General features: G+C 39.1%; 1 protein-coding gene and 1 long non-coding RNA gene across 7 annotated transcripts in view; one reads left to right on the forward strand and one right to left on the reverse strand.

Moving 5' to 3' along the window:
- INPP5B (inositol polyphosphate-5-phosphatase B) overlaps nt 1–16,200 on the reverse strand; it is an 83,590-nt gene that overhangs the window by 38,816 nt on the left and 28,574 nt on the right. The gene's annotated exons all lie outside the window — the stretch shown is intronic.
- LOC138146234 (uncharacterized) lies at nt 1,349–15,733 on the forward strand. The gene is made up of 3 exons (XR_011164429.1): nt 1,349–5,505; nt 11,718–11,864; nt 13,681–15,733. It is a non-coding gene; the product is annotated as an uncharacterized lncRNA (long non-coding RNA).

Consider the following 16,200-nt stretch of genomic DNA (forward strand, 5'->3'; position numbering starts at 1 on the left):
AATGGAATTTTGTCTCCCCAAACTCACTGTCCCCCTTGAATCACGGAATGTTTATCTTGGAGTCGTCTTTTAGGACCAAACAAGAGATAGAGAAAATTATGAAATGCAAAATGATAATTTTGATTACATTAAATTAAAAAGGTTTTGAACAAACAAAGCCAATGCAACCAATATTAGAAGGGAAGCAGAAAACAGGGAAACAATTTTTACAACCAGTGTCTCTGATAAAGGCCTCATTTCTAAAATATCTAGAAACTGAGTCAAATTTATAAGAATATAAGTCATTCCCCAATTGACCAAAAGATATTCATATCAAAAGATATGAACAGGCAGTTTTCAGATAAAGAAATTAAAGCTATATATAGTCATATGAAAAAAATGCTCTAAATCACTACTGATTAGAGAAATGCAAATCAAAACAACTCTGAGGTACCACGTCACACCTATCATTTTGGCTAACATGACAAAACAGGGAAATGATAAATGTTGGAGCAGATGTGGGAAAATTGGAATGCTGATACATTGTTATTTCTTTTTTCTTTTGCCTTTTATTTTGGAGGGGCAATTGGGGTTAAGTGACTTGCCCAAGGTCACACAGCTAGTTAGTGATTTGAACTCAGGTCCTCCTGACTCCAGGGCCAGTGCTCTATTCACTGCGCCACCTAGCCACCCCAATGCTAATGCATTGTTGATGGAGTTGTAAACTGATGCAACCATTCTGGAGAGCAATTTGGAACTATGTCCAAAGGGCTATAAAACTGTGCATATCCTTTGATCCAGAAATACCACTTCTATGTCTGTATCCCAAAGAGATCATAAAAATCCACATGTACAAAAATATTTATAGCAGCTCTTTTTGTAGTGGCCAAGAATGGAAAATTGAGGGGATGCCCTTCAACTGGGGAATGGTTGAACAAGTTCTAGTATATGAATGTGACAGAGTACTATTGTTTCATAAAAAATTATGAGCAGGACTTCAGAAAAACCTGGAAAGACTTACATGAACTAATGCTGAGTGAAGTGAGCAGAATTAGAACATTGTACACAGTAACAACCACAATGTATAATGACTAACTTTGATAGACTTATCTCTTCTTAGCCATGCAAGGATCCAAGACAATTCCAAAGGACTCATGCTAGAAAATGCCATCCACACCCAGAAAAAGAACTTTGGAATCTGAATACAGTTGGAAATATACTATTTGCTCTCCTTTTTTTTTTTTTGTTTTGTTTCTTCTTTCTCATGGTTTCTCCCATTGGTTCTAATTCTTCTTTACCACATGTCCAATGAGAAAATGTTTAATATGAATGTATACATAGAGTCTATATCAGATTGCTTGCCGTCTTTGGGAGTGAGGAAAGAAGGAGAAAATTTAGAATTCAAATCTTATGGAAGTAAATATTGGAAACTAAACAGAAATGAATGAATGAACAGATAAATAAACAAAAAGTTGTCTTTCAGGTCTTATATACTAAAAAGCTGTTATTTATTTACTGTGACTAAATCTTAAAAGGGGGAAATGACTTACCCATTACCAAAGGTAGCATGGTAGAGTAGAAGGATTGATGGACTTGGCCTGAAGCAAGTCATTTAACCCCTCTGTACCTTGATCTCCTCAGCTGTAAAAATAAGACCTTTGGACTAGAGGATTTCTAAGGTCCTTTCAGCTCTAAACCTATGACTTTACCATCCTAAGGTAACACAGGAAGTAAGTAGAATATTAGGGACAAACCAGAAGTCTCCTAACTACCAGGTCATTCTTAAGGCATAAGTTTGACTACGTTATTCCCCTACTCAGTAAACTCCGAGAGCTCCCTAATACCGCTAGTATCCCATGCAAACTTCTCTGTTTGGCATTTAAATCCCTTCACAACCTTGATCCACTCTACCTTCCCTGTTTTATCATACACTATACCCTCCCTTAACACACTAAATAATCCAGTGACACTGACCTTTGTGCTGTTCATCACACCTGATATTTAGTCACCAGTCTCTATCCCTTTGCATAGATCACCCCCCAAATCTTCGCCGCAACTTCCTAGAACCCCTAGCTGCCTTCAAAGTTCAGCTCAGATTTGAACTCAAGAAAATGAGTCTTCCTGACTCCAGGCCTCATGTTCTATGCACTATGACAGCACCTAGCAGTATGTATGTATGTACACATGCAAATATACTTATATATATATATATATATATATGTATGCACATATGTGCACGTGTATCCTCTGACAAAACATAAGACAAACACTCTTTCCCATTTGTCACTGTATCTCCAGTGCCTGGCACACAGGAGACATTGAAGAAATGCTTGTGGAGGGATCACTTGTCCTATTCTGCTATCACTTCTCCTATTTCCCCTAAGTGTTGACTTAATTCTGCCAGAGGGCCAAATCTCAGACCAACCTACAAACATAATTTCTTAAGTTTGGGGGGACCCAGAAGCACTTATGGGTAGACAGCCTGGTCATGCTCTCCATTATGCCCTAGGTTTCCTTTCCTCTGCCATCTTTCCTTCCTGCCCTGAATCTCCTACATCTGGTATCAAACACAGGATATCATTCTGCCTGAAACAGACAGCAACTCTCCCACATGGACTGGGGACCAGGTTAAAATAGAATTGTTAAATACTGAACAAGACAAATAAAATAAAAATGTGACAGAACATTGATAATGTTAATACATGGTTTTCTAAATCAACAGGCAGCCCGCATATATCCTTACTCTATTCCTATTTGAGTTTGACACCACTAATCTGTAGGACTCCTTGAATACTGCATTTCTTACCAGAGATGTTTGTTAGGAAAGGTCAAGTAGAAGAGAACCCTCCTGGGGCAGGGTGAGATCTGTTAGTTTACTGACTAATACTTAACCCCACCTATGGAAAGTTTGCTAGAACAAATGCATAACAATTTTGTTTTAAAAGCTAGGCATTACTAAGATAACAAAACAGGAAAATGACAAATGCTAGAGAGGATGTGGGAAAATTGAAACACATGCATTGTTGGTGGAGTTGTGAACTGATCCAACCATTCTGGAGAGCAATTTGGAACTATGCCCAAAGGGATATAAAAAAGTGCTTACCCTTTGACCCAGTGTAATGCAAATGTAAATTTTAAAGATCTTCCCTGCCCCTAGGCTAAAGTGCACCAGAAGCCTGGGGAGGGAGGCTTGTTTTTCAGTAGATACTTTTTGATTGGCCAGTGGGTCAATAAGGTTGTTACATTCTCTGAGCCAGGAGAAGGCTATATAAGCCCTGATGTGTAGCTTTGTTTTGGGACTCACTTTGAGAAGTGTTCTGTGATTTGATCTGAATTCTGGGAAGCCGATGTTGAGAGTCCCCCGGCTTTGAAAAACCCAGAATGTGGAAACCCAGATGTTGACTGGGTATGGATGTAATGGTTAGACAGTTTGGAAAGCTGTCTACTTGATGTTTCTGTCTTGATAATTATGCCTGTATACTTTGAGGTTCAGGGTGCTGACCTTTTCTCCTGAACAAGGTAAACGATATATGTCTGACTGATTAAAGTAAGCTTGTTAACCCATTTTGAGTTGCTTTCCTTTAACAAAGCAGATCCAAGAACCTGTGGTAGCTGCAAACCCTGAGGACGCTTGGGGTGCTTGCTGCTACACCCAGCAATACCACTTCTAGAACTGTATGCCAAAAAGATCATACAAGTGGGAAAAGGACCCATATGTACAAAAAATATTTATAGCAGCTCTTTTTATGGTGGCAAAGAACTGGAAATCAAGAGGATGCCCATCAACTGGGGAATGGCTAAACAAGTTGTGGTATATTAACATAATGGAATTATTGTGCTATAAGAAATGAGGAGCAGAGGGATTACATTACAGAGATTACAGAGGGATTACCTGGAGAGACTAATATAAACTGATACTGAGCAAGGAGAGCAGAACCAGGAGAACTTTGTACATAATTATAGACACATCGCATCTGTGATGACTAACTTTGATAGACTGGGCTCCTTTCAACAATGCAAGGTAATAGGACAACTCCAAAAGACTCATGATGGAAAGAGTATCCACATCCAGAGAAAGAACTACGGAGTCTGAATGCAGACTGAAGCCAACTACCTGCTCTCTCTCTCTTTTGTGTTTAGTTCTGTTTTGTTCCTTCTTTCTCATGGTTCACTCCATTGGTTAGAATCCTTCTTTACAACCTGACTAATGTTTAATGTGAAGGTATTTGTAGATCCTATATTTGATTGCATGCCGCCATGGCGGGGAGAGGGGAGGAGAGGCAGGGGGAAAAATTTGGAACTCAAGGGATTGTGGAACTGAATGTTGTAAACTAAAAGTAAATATTTTTTTAAAGGAAAAAAAGCTAGGCCTTAGCACCTAATTTGTATGTCATCAGCTGCCCAAGAATCCTAGTATCTTCCTTCATTGCCAATCAAATAAGATTTATTTGTTCTATACTTTAGAATAATGTCTACCAAGTCTTGATAAATTCCTGTAATGGGAATGTAAATTTGAAGATCTTCCCTGCCCCTAGGCTAAAGTGCACCTGGAGCCTGGGGTGGGAGGCTTGTTTTTCAGTAGATACTTCTTGATTGGCCAGTGAGTCAATAAGGTTGTTACATTCTCTGAGCCAGGAGAAGGCTATATAAGCCCTGATGTGTAGCTTTGTTTTGGGGGCTCACTTTGAGAAGTGTTCTGTGATTTGATATGGATTCTGGGAAGCCGTTGTCTGGAGCTCCCCCCACCCCCCCCACTTTGAAAAACCCAGATGTTGAAACCCAGATGTTGATTGGGTATGGATGTAATGGCTGGACAGTTTGGAAAGCTGTCTACTTTATCTGTTTCTCTCTTGATAACTCTGCCTGTATACTTTGAAGTTCGGGGTACTGACCTTTTTCCCCTGAACAAGGTAAACAATATATGGTCTGACTGATTAAAGTAAGCTTGTTAACCCATTTTGAGTTGCTTTCCTTTATCAAAGCAGATCCAAGAACCTGTGGTGGCAGCAACCCTGAGGACGCTTGGGGTGCTTGCTGCTACAATTCCCCATATAATCTTCCTTAATATATAACCTCTCTAGAACTTACCATGATGACTGGCTAATAGATGTCCTTTCACCAAATATAATGCCAGCCAAAGTCCCATGGGTCTTATCTTCAGAGATTAACCAGAATGCAATTTCCGGGACCAACTACCTTTTTTGTTTAATTCCTTACTGGAATTATTTCCCATGTGAGATGGTTTCCTCATGGTATAGACATACCAGGTCAGAAGGGCAGATCCTACTGTTCTGACCAGATGTTGTGAAAGGCACCAGAAGTACTCATCCTTGCAAATACTATGTATTGCATATATCTTACGAGAAAGCCAGCTGAACCAGTTTCACACGCATAACTGACACACATTCTCTCCCCAGTGGCAGCCTTCAGTATGTTCTCAGCCTTGGGCTGGGCAAGTCACCTCTCCTTGGACAGCTCATCACTGAGGTCTAGTTCTGACTTCTCTGCAGGCTTACCTGTGATGAGGTGGGTAGCAGGTACAGGTTTGGCCCCCTCAACCTACCCTGGATCCTTCTATCTCTGTGATCACCCTTCTTCTGGCCCTTCCTTCTACTCTAGCCCCCTAATTATGGATGATCTTGCTTCTCTTCCCACTCTCCAGAAGAGATCTGCAAGAGGCAGGTGTAATGTTAATGGGATATAAGATCATTCCCACTCATTTATAGGCCTTGTGGGAGCCCATTAAGGGAAGCTTGCTTAGGAGAGGCTTGCTTGTAGGAAGGATTTCACACCTTTTGTTAATTTCTAATTAGGCACTGAATCACAGAGTTGTGATGGCCTCTGACTAAAAAGGGTATATATGCTCTGAGACTGGCATTTTTGGGGTGTTTTTTTTTTTTTTTGCTTTGGAGCTTACTCATTGGAAGAGTGTTCCTGTAATGTGACCAGATGAGACTCTGGGTAGCTGTTAAGGAGCCCCCCTACCCAGCTTTGAAAAACTATGTAAAAAACTATGCTTTGGTCAGACAGTTGGATCTCTCTGTTGATCTGTGCTAAATCCTCACAGTTAGAAGCCCTGTCTGCTGGTCTTTATTTGTCTGCTTATATTTTCTCTATTTTCTTTGTTTGCATTTTCTCTGAAGTTCAGGGTGTTGACTTTTCCCCTGAACTAATGAATGTAATTTAAAAGAAACTGTTGACCCCTTAAACAGCTATCTTTCCTAGTAAAGCAGATCTAAGAAACTGTGCTAACAGCCATCCTGGGTATGCCAGTGTGGTTACCCCTACAGCAGGTCAATTCTTCAACCGCTCTAATTCATAGTCTAGCCATCACATGCACTGCTAGGTGGTTTAGTGAATAGAATACTCTGCCTAGCATCAAAAAGACCTGAGTTCAAATTTGACCTCAGACATTTATCAGCCCTGAGATCCTGGGCAAGTCACTTAACCTCAATTTCCTCAACTGTAAAATGAGGATAATAATACCACCTACCTCACAAGGTGGTTGTGAGGATCAAAGGAGTAAGTGCTTAGTACAGTGTCTGGCACATAGTAGGCACTTAATAAATGCTCCTTTCCCCTTCCTTTTCTTAAATTATTCTCTTCTTGCCTTCAGTCTTCCTCCCCCACTATACATATTTTTGCTAAATTAATCTTCTTAAAATATCATTTTTCAGGTCATATCACTAAAAAGTTAAAGAATGAGATGCATTTCACAACTGTACTTGAGGAAAAATTCATAAGCAAACAAAGGATAGAAAAGATTGTAAAAGACAAAATTTCAATGACACAAAATCAAAAAGCTTTTGCAAGTACAGCATCAGTGCAACTAGAATAAAAAGGTAAACCAGTAAGGCGGGGGGAGGGGAGGGGAATCTTTACATCAAACATTACTCTTCCATTGGCCAAGGCCAACCCTGCCCCTTCTGTCGGGTGAAGCTTCCTACCAGGGTAGGTCCTCCCAGCCTCAGGAGGAGGAAGACACAAATATACAAAAAAAAGTACTTCCCCAAGATAAAAGTAGTTAAAGGATATAAAGTTTTCTCCAAGCAAAAATATTATCAACAGAAATGAAAATTGCTAAGTCATAAATAAAAATACAAACAGAAATAATTCTGAGGTTTCAGTTCATGCCCATCAACTGTCAACAATGAATAAATATGAGAACAGTTAATGTTGGAAGGGATGAAGAAAGATAAACAGATTAATTCACTATTGGTGGATCTGTGAAAAGATTTGTCAATTTGGGGAAACAATTTGGAATTATGTGAAAAAAAAGTTACTAAACTGATCATACCTTAAGATCCAGCAATTCCCCCACTGGTCATATATACCTCCAAGGTGATAGACAGAAAGCAAAGTCTCACCTATATCAAGATATTCATAGCAGTATTTGTCATGGCAGCAAAAAAATGAGAAACAAAGTGAAGGCTTATTGATTATTCTTGACAATTCTTCACTGTGACACTGACCTGTCCCTCAAGAAACTCAGGAAGGGGAAGTCAAGAGAATTCTCCCATTCATTTCGATAGAAGACACACATGCACATGGGTGCACATACACATGCATACACACACATACAATATATTGATGGGGGAATGGCTGAACAATTTATGATATATGAATGTAATAGAAAGTTACTATAGAAAGCTATTATGCGTATCTATGTGTGTGTTTATATATAGTTACTGTACTATAAGAAACAAGAAATTAGGAATTCAGAGAAACATGGGAAAACACATGAACTGATAGAGAATGAAGAAAGTAGAACTAAGAGATTATACAAAATGACTATGATGACATAAATGAAAACAATGACCATAGTTCCAAAGGGCAGATGATAGAACATATTCCCTTGATCTCAGCAGAAAAATGGGAGACTAGGGGTAGAAGGTTATACTCACTAATAGTCATAATCACCTTGTAGATTTTTTGAGAAAAGTGAGGGGAGATATTGAAAAGTGACTAATGGTCTAAAAAAAAGAGGCATCAGTAAATCTATAAATATATAATAAAATATTCTTTTCATAAAATGCCCCTTTTCTCTTTTCCACTTTATTCATAGGATAAAAAGTCTTCATGCCTCTAATAAAATTGTGACTTGATTATCTCTAAAGTTCCTTCTAACTGAGCTCCTACAGTTTCTTTGCATGGCATTCAGGCCCCTTGGCATCCATTTCTAATCTATTTACCAAGCTTTTCTTTTACCATATCATAACACAAACTCTCTAATCTTTCCCTTTATTTAGACTGTCAAAAAGTATCCCATAACTGGAATTCCTAATTCAATCCTGTCTTTTTATACAAATTCCACCCATCCATCAAGATCTGACTCATTTCCTACCTTCTCTCCTCTAGATCACAAGAAAACACTACTCAGAACTATCAAGTTTGTCCATTTCATTCATTTGGCACTTAATACTGTCTTGTAGCATTATTTAAACTTCTACCTATGAGTGTATTTTCTAAATAATAAGATTGTAAATTTCTGATGGGTAAGAACTTTAAGCAAAGAGTTCATTCTCTGTATTAAATTTTCTTTCCTTAAAATGTACAGAAGAGGAAAAAGTCTAGAACAGTATGGTCCCTTGTGGGCCACATACTATCTTAGAAAAGAACAAAATAACATTATGTTGTACTGAAGTTTTATTTATTTTGTTAAATATTTCCCAATTACATTTTAATCTACTTCCCCCTGCATTCAAGGAGTTTTGGAGGAGGAGGTCCCAAACCACAAGTCTGACACTTCTGGTTTGGACAGTCATGATCTCATGGGGGGGGGGGGGGGGAAAAAAAAAGGGGGGGGGGGGGGGGGGGGGGGGGGGGGGAGAGAGACTGTTCTTGCAATGGGTGGAGGAACACCCTAACTTCCCCTTCCTGAGTTTCTTGAGGGACAGGTCAGTGTCACAGTGATACTTGCCACATCACTTCCATCTAGAGTTAATTCCCTAGCACTGAAGAATCTGCAAAAACATTTCAGCAGCAAACATTGTTTCAAAAACAAAGCTAAAGTCAATCTTAGTGAATAAAAGACTCAATGAAGCATTGGTTAGTTTTGCTAAAAATGTTTTCCCCCTTTCAATCATTGCTACAAGAGATGCCTCAATGGGTAACAGTGGGGGAAGAATACATTTGAAAATGAAGATAACAAAAGATAACAATAAAAATCATAAATAAGTTCGTATAATATCTATCTGTGTCAAGTACAATGAATATTTCCCAATAATGTCATTAGTCACTTATCACCAAACTAAACCATGACATCTCAAATGCCACTGAAATATCATTTAGTAAACAGTTCAAGATACAAATTGAAGGTCTAGCAGCAATCCTTCATCATTACACACACACACACACACACACACACACACACACACACACACACACACTTTTCCAACTCCCTTTTTTGTGTTCTCTTTCCCTATTAGAATGTAAACCCTTTGAAGGCAAGGACTATATTTCTTTTTGGTTATATTTGTATATCCAATGTACAGTGCTTGGTATGTGTATTGCTGTAATCATTTTTTGGTCATGTCTTACTCTTCATGATCATATTTGGGGTTTTCTTGGCAAAGAAATTGGAGTGGTTTGCCATTTCCTTCTCCAGCTCATTTTACAGATAAGGAAACTGAGACAAGCAGGGTTAAGTGACTTGCCCAGGGCCACACAGCTAGTATGTGTCTGAGGTCAGATTTGAACTCACAAAGAGACATCTTCATGACTCCAGGTCCAGCACTCAATCCACTGGGTCACTTAGCTGCCCTTCCTGGCATGTAGTAAACCCTTAACAAATGCCTGTTGTCTTGCCCGTTTGTAACATTTCCTGTGTATTAGTGTTCTACTGCACATTGTGTTTTCAAGAAAGCATTTATGAAAGTTATACTTACACTGTATGCATAGAGAAGAACTCTCTATGACACTTAATAGTTTATAACAGCATAGTGCACTGGACAAAATCTGAGTATTTTTCATGTGGTAATTAGCAGATTACAGCTGCTCGCTCACTATGAAACAACTGTCACCACCAATAAGATAAGATAGAATGTTAATTCATTCATTCAATAAGTTTATTAAGTGCCTATCATAGCAAGGCACTGTGCCAGGTGCTAGCACATAGCAAGCATTCATTAATATTCAACTGTTGCCCTCAATGGAGAATTTGATTATGTCCCAAGTCAGAATGCTATATCCAAACCCAGCTTTGCCAATCTTTCAGACACCAAATAGCACAGTTTGTTTGCTTTTTTTTTTTTAACACCCAACTTCTAAAACAGGAAGCAGTTAACCCTTGTCATCACTAATCACACACTGCAGGTTCTCTTTTCTGGGTTGTATCTGTGAATGTGTGACTCACACAAGGTTCTTCTATCCTGAGTAACAGTCCTATTGGGTCATCAAGCAAGAAATCCTCCAAGATGAAGTAAACTGATGCAAAGTTAAGTAAGTAGAACCAGAAAAATAATATATGCAATGACTACAATGATGTAAAGAGAAAGAACAATAATCTCCCCCCCCCCAAAAAAAAACTATGCAATTATGATGGTATAAAATTAGATGGTATAAAAATAAAAGATATCAACAAAAAAAAATTTTTAAGAAAAAAGAAATTGGGGCAGCTAGGTGGCACAGTGAATAGAGCACCGGCCCTGGAGTCAGGAGGACCTGAGTTCCAATGTGGCCTCAGACACTTAACACTTACTTGGGCAAGTCACTTAACCCCAATTACCCTGCCTTCCCCCCTTCAAAAAGAAAAAAAAAAAAGATGATTTTATCCAACATTCCACTCCCAGGGCCTTAGTGTCCCACCCACAGGGCTAAAAGAGAAGTAGATAAAAGAAGACCAAAGAGAAGTGAGGGCTGCCTATTCTGCCTAATGAGGAAGAAGGCAGTGACCTCAGAACTGAGCAGCTAGGGGCCCCATGTTACCCTCTGTTGCTTGTAAGAATTCTACCTTAAAGGAGGAACAGAGTGGCTATGTATTAACTGTATAGTTCCAAATCCCTAGTTTTCCAGATCTGCAATCTAGAACTGTTTTCCACAGGATAGATGCTTAGATGGCATGCTCACTGAATTAAGCCAAAGCCAAAAAAGATAGCTAATCCTTTGGATGATATAATCAGAATCCCTCAATTCCAGGGGGGATATAGTTCCATCTCCATTTTATAGAAGGAAGGGAAAAGACCTGCCCCAAACTGCATCTTCAAGAGAGAATCAGGTTAAAATTTCACACTTTCAACTCTGCCCCCATCTAAAACATCCTACCCCTTTTCACAATTGATATACACCATTAACATTAGCCCTCTTAGACAATGAACTCGTTCTCTCCTCCAAAGATAAAACTTGCAAAGCAAAAGGGAAAATCAGTCTCGGGAAACTAGCTGGCTAAGGAAGCACTGAAAAAAAAAAAAACATTGTTCCAATACTGAAATCATTAGCACTTCCAGAAATAAACATCTTATTCATGTTTAGTCAGTGGCTTCAGGTCACTTAGGTTACATTGTACATAAAAACTACTGCTACAGTATGTTTTAAGAAAGAAATATATACAAGTCACCTGTTTTTTCTGTTGATCAACGTAATGTCTTTCCTCTAATAAATATTTATTCACTCTGAGCTATCCCTGAGGACTCTTGTTTTAAAAGTTGCTTTTCAAACTATTCTGAATATTTATGGTTTATTTGCCTTGCTCTAAACTGTTCCTCAAAGAATTCAAAAGCAAACTTTTATTTTTTTTTTAGGAGAGAGAAAGTCCAGGGAGAGAAAGTTTGTTTCTCTATCCAACTGAGACTATGTCTAAAGTTACAAGGGACACAGAAGGAAAACAGCAGGTGGAGAAAAGAGGAAGAAAGTGAATACACAAGAATCCTCTGTGTAAGAACAGCAAGGTGACCTAAAACGAATTAATTTGCTTAGAAAACAGTATATTCTCCAGCACAGGTAGAGATCAGTGGGACGTTGCTGCAACTAGGTTCAATGGAAACAAATTCATGTTTTAACCTTCCTTTCATGTCAAATGGTCTTGTTGACAAATGAAACTTTTTATTAATTCCAACAGAGTAAAATCCCAGAATTTAGTTGCAATTTTTTTAAAAGGCCAGGAGCTATTTTTCCAACAATCTCTCTGGCATCTACCATAGTAATCTGGGTTATGCTTTGTAGGAATCTTGAGATATAAATAGCACTCATTTCCTTTCAAAGGCCAGTCAAGCTGATACTTTGTTTACCAGATCGGCAAAGAGAGAGAAAACACAACATAACACAATTCAATCTACACGTGAGTTACAACCCTGCCCACTTCCCACTAAACAAAGAATTTTAGAACACTTCTGAAAAGACAAGGATAGTTTCTCGCCCTCACCACCTTATTAAGTTACCTAAAGACTGGTTCCGGTAGGACCCATGGGATTTGGGGGCAGTGACTTCCTTCTAGTACACTGCTCAAGATTCCATGGAAGACCTGCCCTAGGACTCTGCAGGACCCTGAGACAAAATGTAGGTATATACACATAGGGAAAGCGCAACTCATTAGTTACTCAATAAGTGCTCAGTGAGCATACCTATGTGAATTGTATTTCATGTATCATGCGATGATACAAGATTGGATGCATGAGCCCTATGCATAGCAAGGTAAGAAAATCTCCTCCTGGGGCGGCTAGGTGGCGCGGTGAGTAAAGCACCGGCCCTGGAGTCAGGAGAGCCAGAGTTCGGTTCTGGCCTCAGACACTTAACACCCACACAAAAAAACTAGCCGTGTAACCTTGGGCCAGTTACTTAACCCTAATTGCCCTCCAAAAGGCAAAAAAAAAAAAATCTCCTTCTGGATGACATCTAAAAAATAAAATTAAGAGCTGAGAGAGGAATATGAGAGAAGGAGATAGGGAGGGATAGAATAGGGTAAATTATCTCATATAAAAGAGGCAAAGAGAAAACTATTACAATGGAGGGGAAGAACAGGAAGGCAAAAGGGTATGAGTCAACCTTATTCTTATTGAATTTGGCTTAAGGAGGGAATAACATACACTCAATTGGGTATCTTACCATACAGGAAAGTAAGGGGGACGGAGATAAGAGCGGGGATGATAGAAGGGAGGGCAGATTGGGGAGGAGGGTAGTTAGAAGCACACACTTTTGAAAAGGGAGAGGATCAAAGTAGAAAATAGAATAAGTGGGGGGCGGGATAGGATGGAGGGAAATATAGTTAGTCTCACAATATATCTACTCTGGAAATGTTTTGCATACCTACACATGTATAACCTATATTGAATAGCTTATCTTCCCAGTAGGGGTGGGTGACAGGGGAAGAAGGGAAAGAATCTGGAAGTCAACATTTTAAAAACAAATGTTCAAAAAAATGTTTCTTTTTACATGCAATTGGGAAATAAGATATACAGGCACCAGGGTATAGAAATCCATCTTGCCCTACTAGAAAGTCAGAGGGGGAATGGGGGAGGATATAATAGAGAGCAGATTGGGGGAAGGGGTATTCAGTAGGATTGCTATTTCGGGGGGGGGGGTAGGAGAAACACGGAGAAAATTTGTAACTCAAAATCTTGTGGAAATGAAAGTTGAAAACTAAAAATAAATAAATTAACAACAACAACAATCTCTTTCCCCTCTGTGACCACTCTGGGAAAAAAACACTGGGGTAAGGGCATCTCTAGCCACATAACTAGTAATAAATGAGGCATCTTTCTGAATCAGGCCACATCGATTTTAAGGGGAAAAGGAGAAACCTACATACAACAAATGGAAGCATAGTAAAAGAAAACCATTTGCCAGAGAAGCGGTAGAAGACTTGGACAGTCCAGCCGTTCATTCAAATGTAAGGCCTTTCAGACTGAAGGAGCCCAGGAAACTTGGAAATGAACACAAGGCCTTTGGATAAGTTTAGCATTTAAACAGATGTACATTTCCCATTTTGACACCAATTCAAAAGAATGAAGAATTGATGAGAATGTCTTAATATTCTTGTCTGTGCTTTGAATGAGTGATCGATAGTTCTCGATTCTTCCACAGCCCTTTCTTCCTAGTATGCCCAACCTGATGTTTCTAAAGCAGAAGCAAAGAAAGGGGCTGGTCCTTCTGAAGAAGCATCTGGGTTAATCAGTGAACTTGTGAACTATAAGAGATTTGCTAGAAAAAGAAAACAAAACCCAATTTTGATTTTTTTTTTGCCTAGCAAGAGGAAAGAGGAGAAGTAAGGGACAGATTCACTTTCCCTATTAGTTAAAAAAACAAACCCTCAACGGTGGTGGCCAGAACTGAACAAAGTCCAATGAGGGCAGAGAATACTATCACCTCCATATTCCTAGGAACAATGCCAATCTTCATGCACTCTAAGAACGAATGAAGTTGGGGATTTTTGCCTGTTACATCATACTACTCACCCATATTGGGCATGAAGATCGATAAAACCTATAGGGAGTTTTCAGAACATTTCAGAACATCTACTAACCATACCTCTCTCATCTTATAATGGTGAAGTTGATTTTTTTGTATGCAAAGGCTTCATATTTATCCCTACTGAATTTCAACATATTAGATTTATGCTCTAGTCTAGCAAGATTCTTTTTGGATCCTGACCCTTCCCTAGTGTAATAGCTATCCATCCCAGTCTTGAATCATCTACAACTTTGATGAGTATACCATCCATCTATGCTGTTATCCATAATAGCTACTAGCTGGTCCATTGAATAGAATCCTGAACTTGGAGTCAGAAAACCTAATTTCAAACAGCCTCAGACACTAGCTGTGTAGTCCTGGACAAGTCACTTAAGCTCTGTCTACCTCACTTTCCTCATCTATAAAATGAGGATAATAATAGCACCTCCCTCACAGAGCTGTTGTGAGGATCAAATGAGATAATATCTGTAATAGTTAGAAACCTAAAAGCAACATACAAACGCTAGCTGTTATCATTATTCAAGTCACTGACAAAAATATCAAACAGTGCAGGACCAAGCATAAATCATCTCTACTAGAAATTCCCTACAACACTGTCACTGAACATTTAACAACTACTCTTGAGTCTAGTCATCCAACCAGGTCTGAATATATACAATGCTACCATTGTTTAATCCAGAGGTCCTTAACCTCTGGTCCATGAACTTTTAAAAAATATTTTGAAGGGGTGGCTAGGTGGCACAGTGAATAGAGCACTGGCCCTAGAGTCAGGAGCACCTGAGTTCAAATCCAGCCACATAACAATTACTAGCTGTGTGACCTTGGACAAGTCACTTATACCCAATTGCCCTGCCTTCCCCTCTCCAAAAAGAAAAAAAAACTGTAAGTGTAATTCAACATATAATTAATTTCCTGTGTCATCCTTCATATTTTTTGCATTAAAAATATGATCTTGAGAAGGGGTCCATAAGCTTTGCCCAGTGACCAAAAGGCTCCCATGACATAAAAGAGATTAAGAATCCCTGGTGATCCATACCTCTCCACTTTCTCCACAAGAATAGCATGAGATAACTTGTCAAAAGTCTACTTAAAATCTAGCTAATCTATATTTACAGCATTCCCCTCACTTACTAGTCTAGTCATCCCACCAAAAAAAGAAACAAGGTTAGCTTGGCACAACTTGTTCTTGATGAAACCAGGTTGGCCTTTCTAGATGTTCATAAACCATTTCTCTAATGAGCTTTTCTAGAACAAAGGGCTGCCATGTGGAGGAATGACTAGTCTTGTTCTTTTTGGCCCTAGGGGGCAGAATCAGGAAAACAGGGATGGAAGTTTCAGAGAGCCAAATTTGGTTCAATGTCAGGTGATCTTTCCTAACAACTAGATTTCCAGAAGTGTAATGGCCACCTCAAGAGGTCATCTAAGATCCACATCTTCTGCTGTGTGACACTGGGCATGTCACTTTACCCTGTTTGCCTCAGCTTCCTCATCTGTAAAGTGAGCTGTAGAAAGAAATGGCGAACCACTCCACTATCTTTGCCAAGAAAACCCTAAATAGAGTTATGAAGTTAGACATGACTGAACAATATCTACCTCTTCGAAGGGGTAGGAGTAAAGGCTGAATGACCACTTGTTGGCCTGTTAGGGGAGGGATTCCTTTGGTTTATAGGGTGGACTGGATAGCTGCAGAGGTCCCTTCTAATCTCAGATGCTCAGAAAGTGGTTCAACATCTGTAAAATTAGAGAGTTAGACTAGAAGATCCCTAAAGTTCCTTCCAACTCCAGCCTTCTAGGATTCTAATGTTCCTTTCTTCCTAG

Source organism: Petaurus breviceps, unplaced genomic scaffold (genome assembly GCF_028583685.1).
Source record: "Petaurus breviceps papuanus isolate PSGF00001 unplaced genomic scaffold, PetGlider_PUasm1.0 90760, whole genome shotgun sequence".
In the NCBI taxonomy this organism is placed as follows: Eukaryota; Metazoa; Chordata; class Mammalia; order Diprotodontia; family Petauridae; genus Petaurus; species Petaurus breviceps.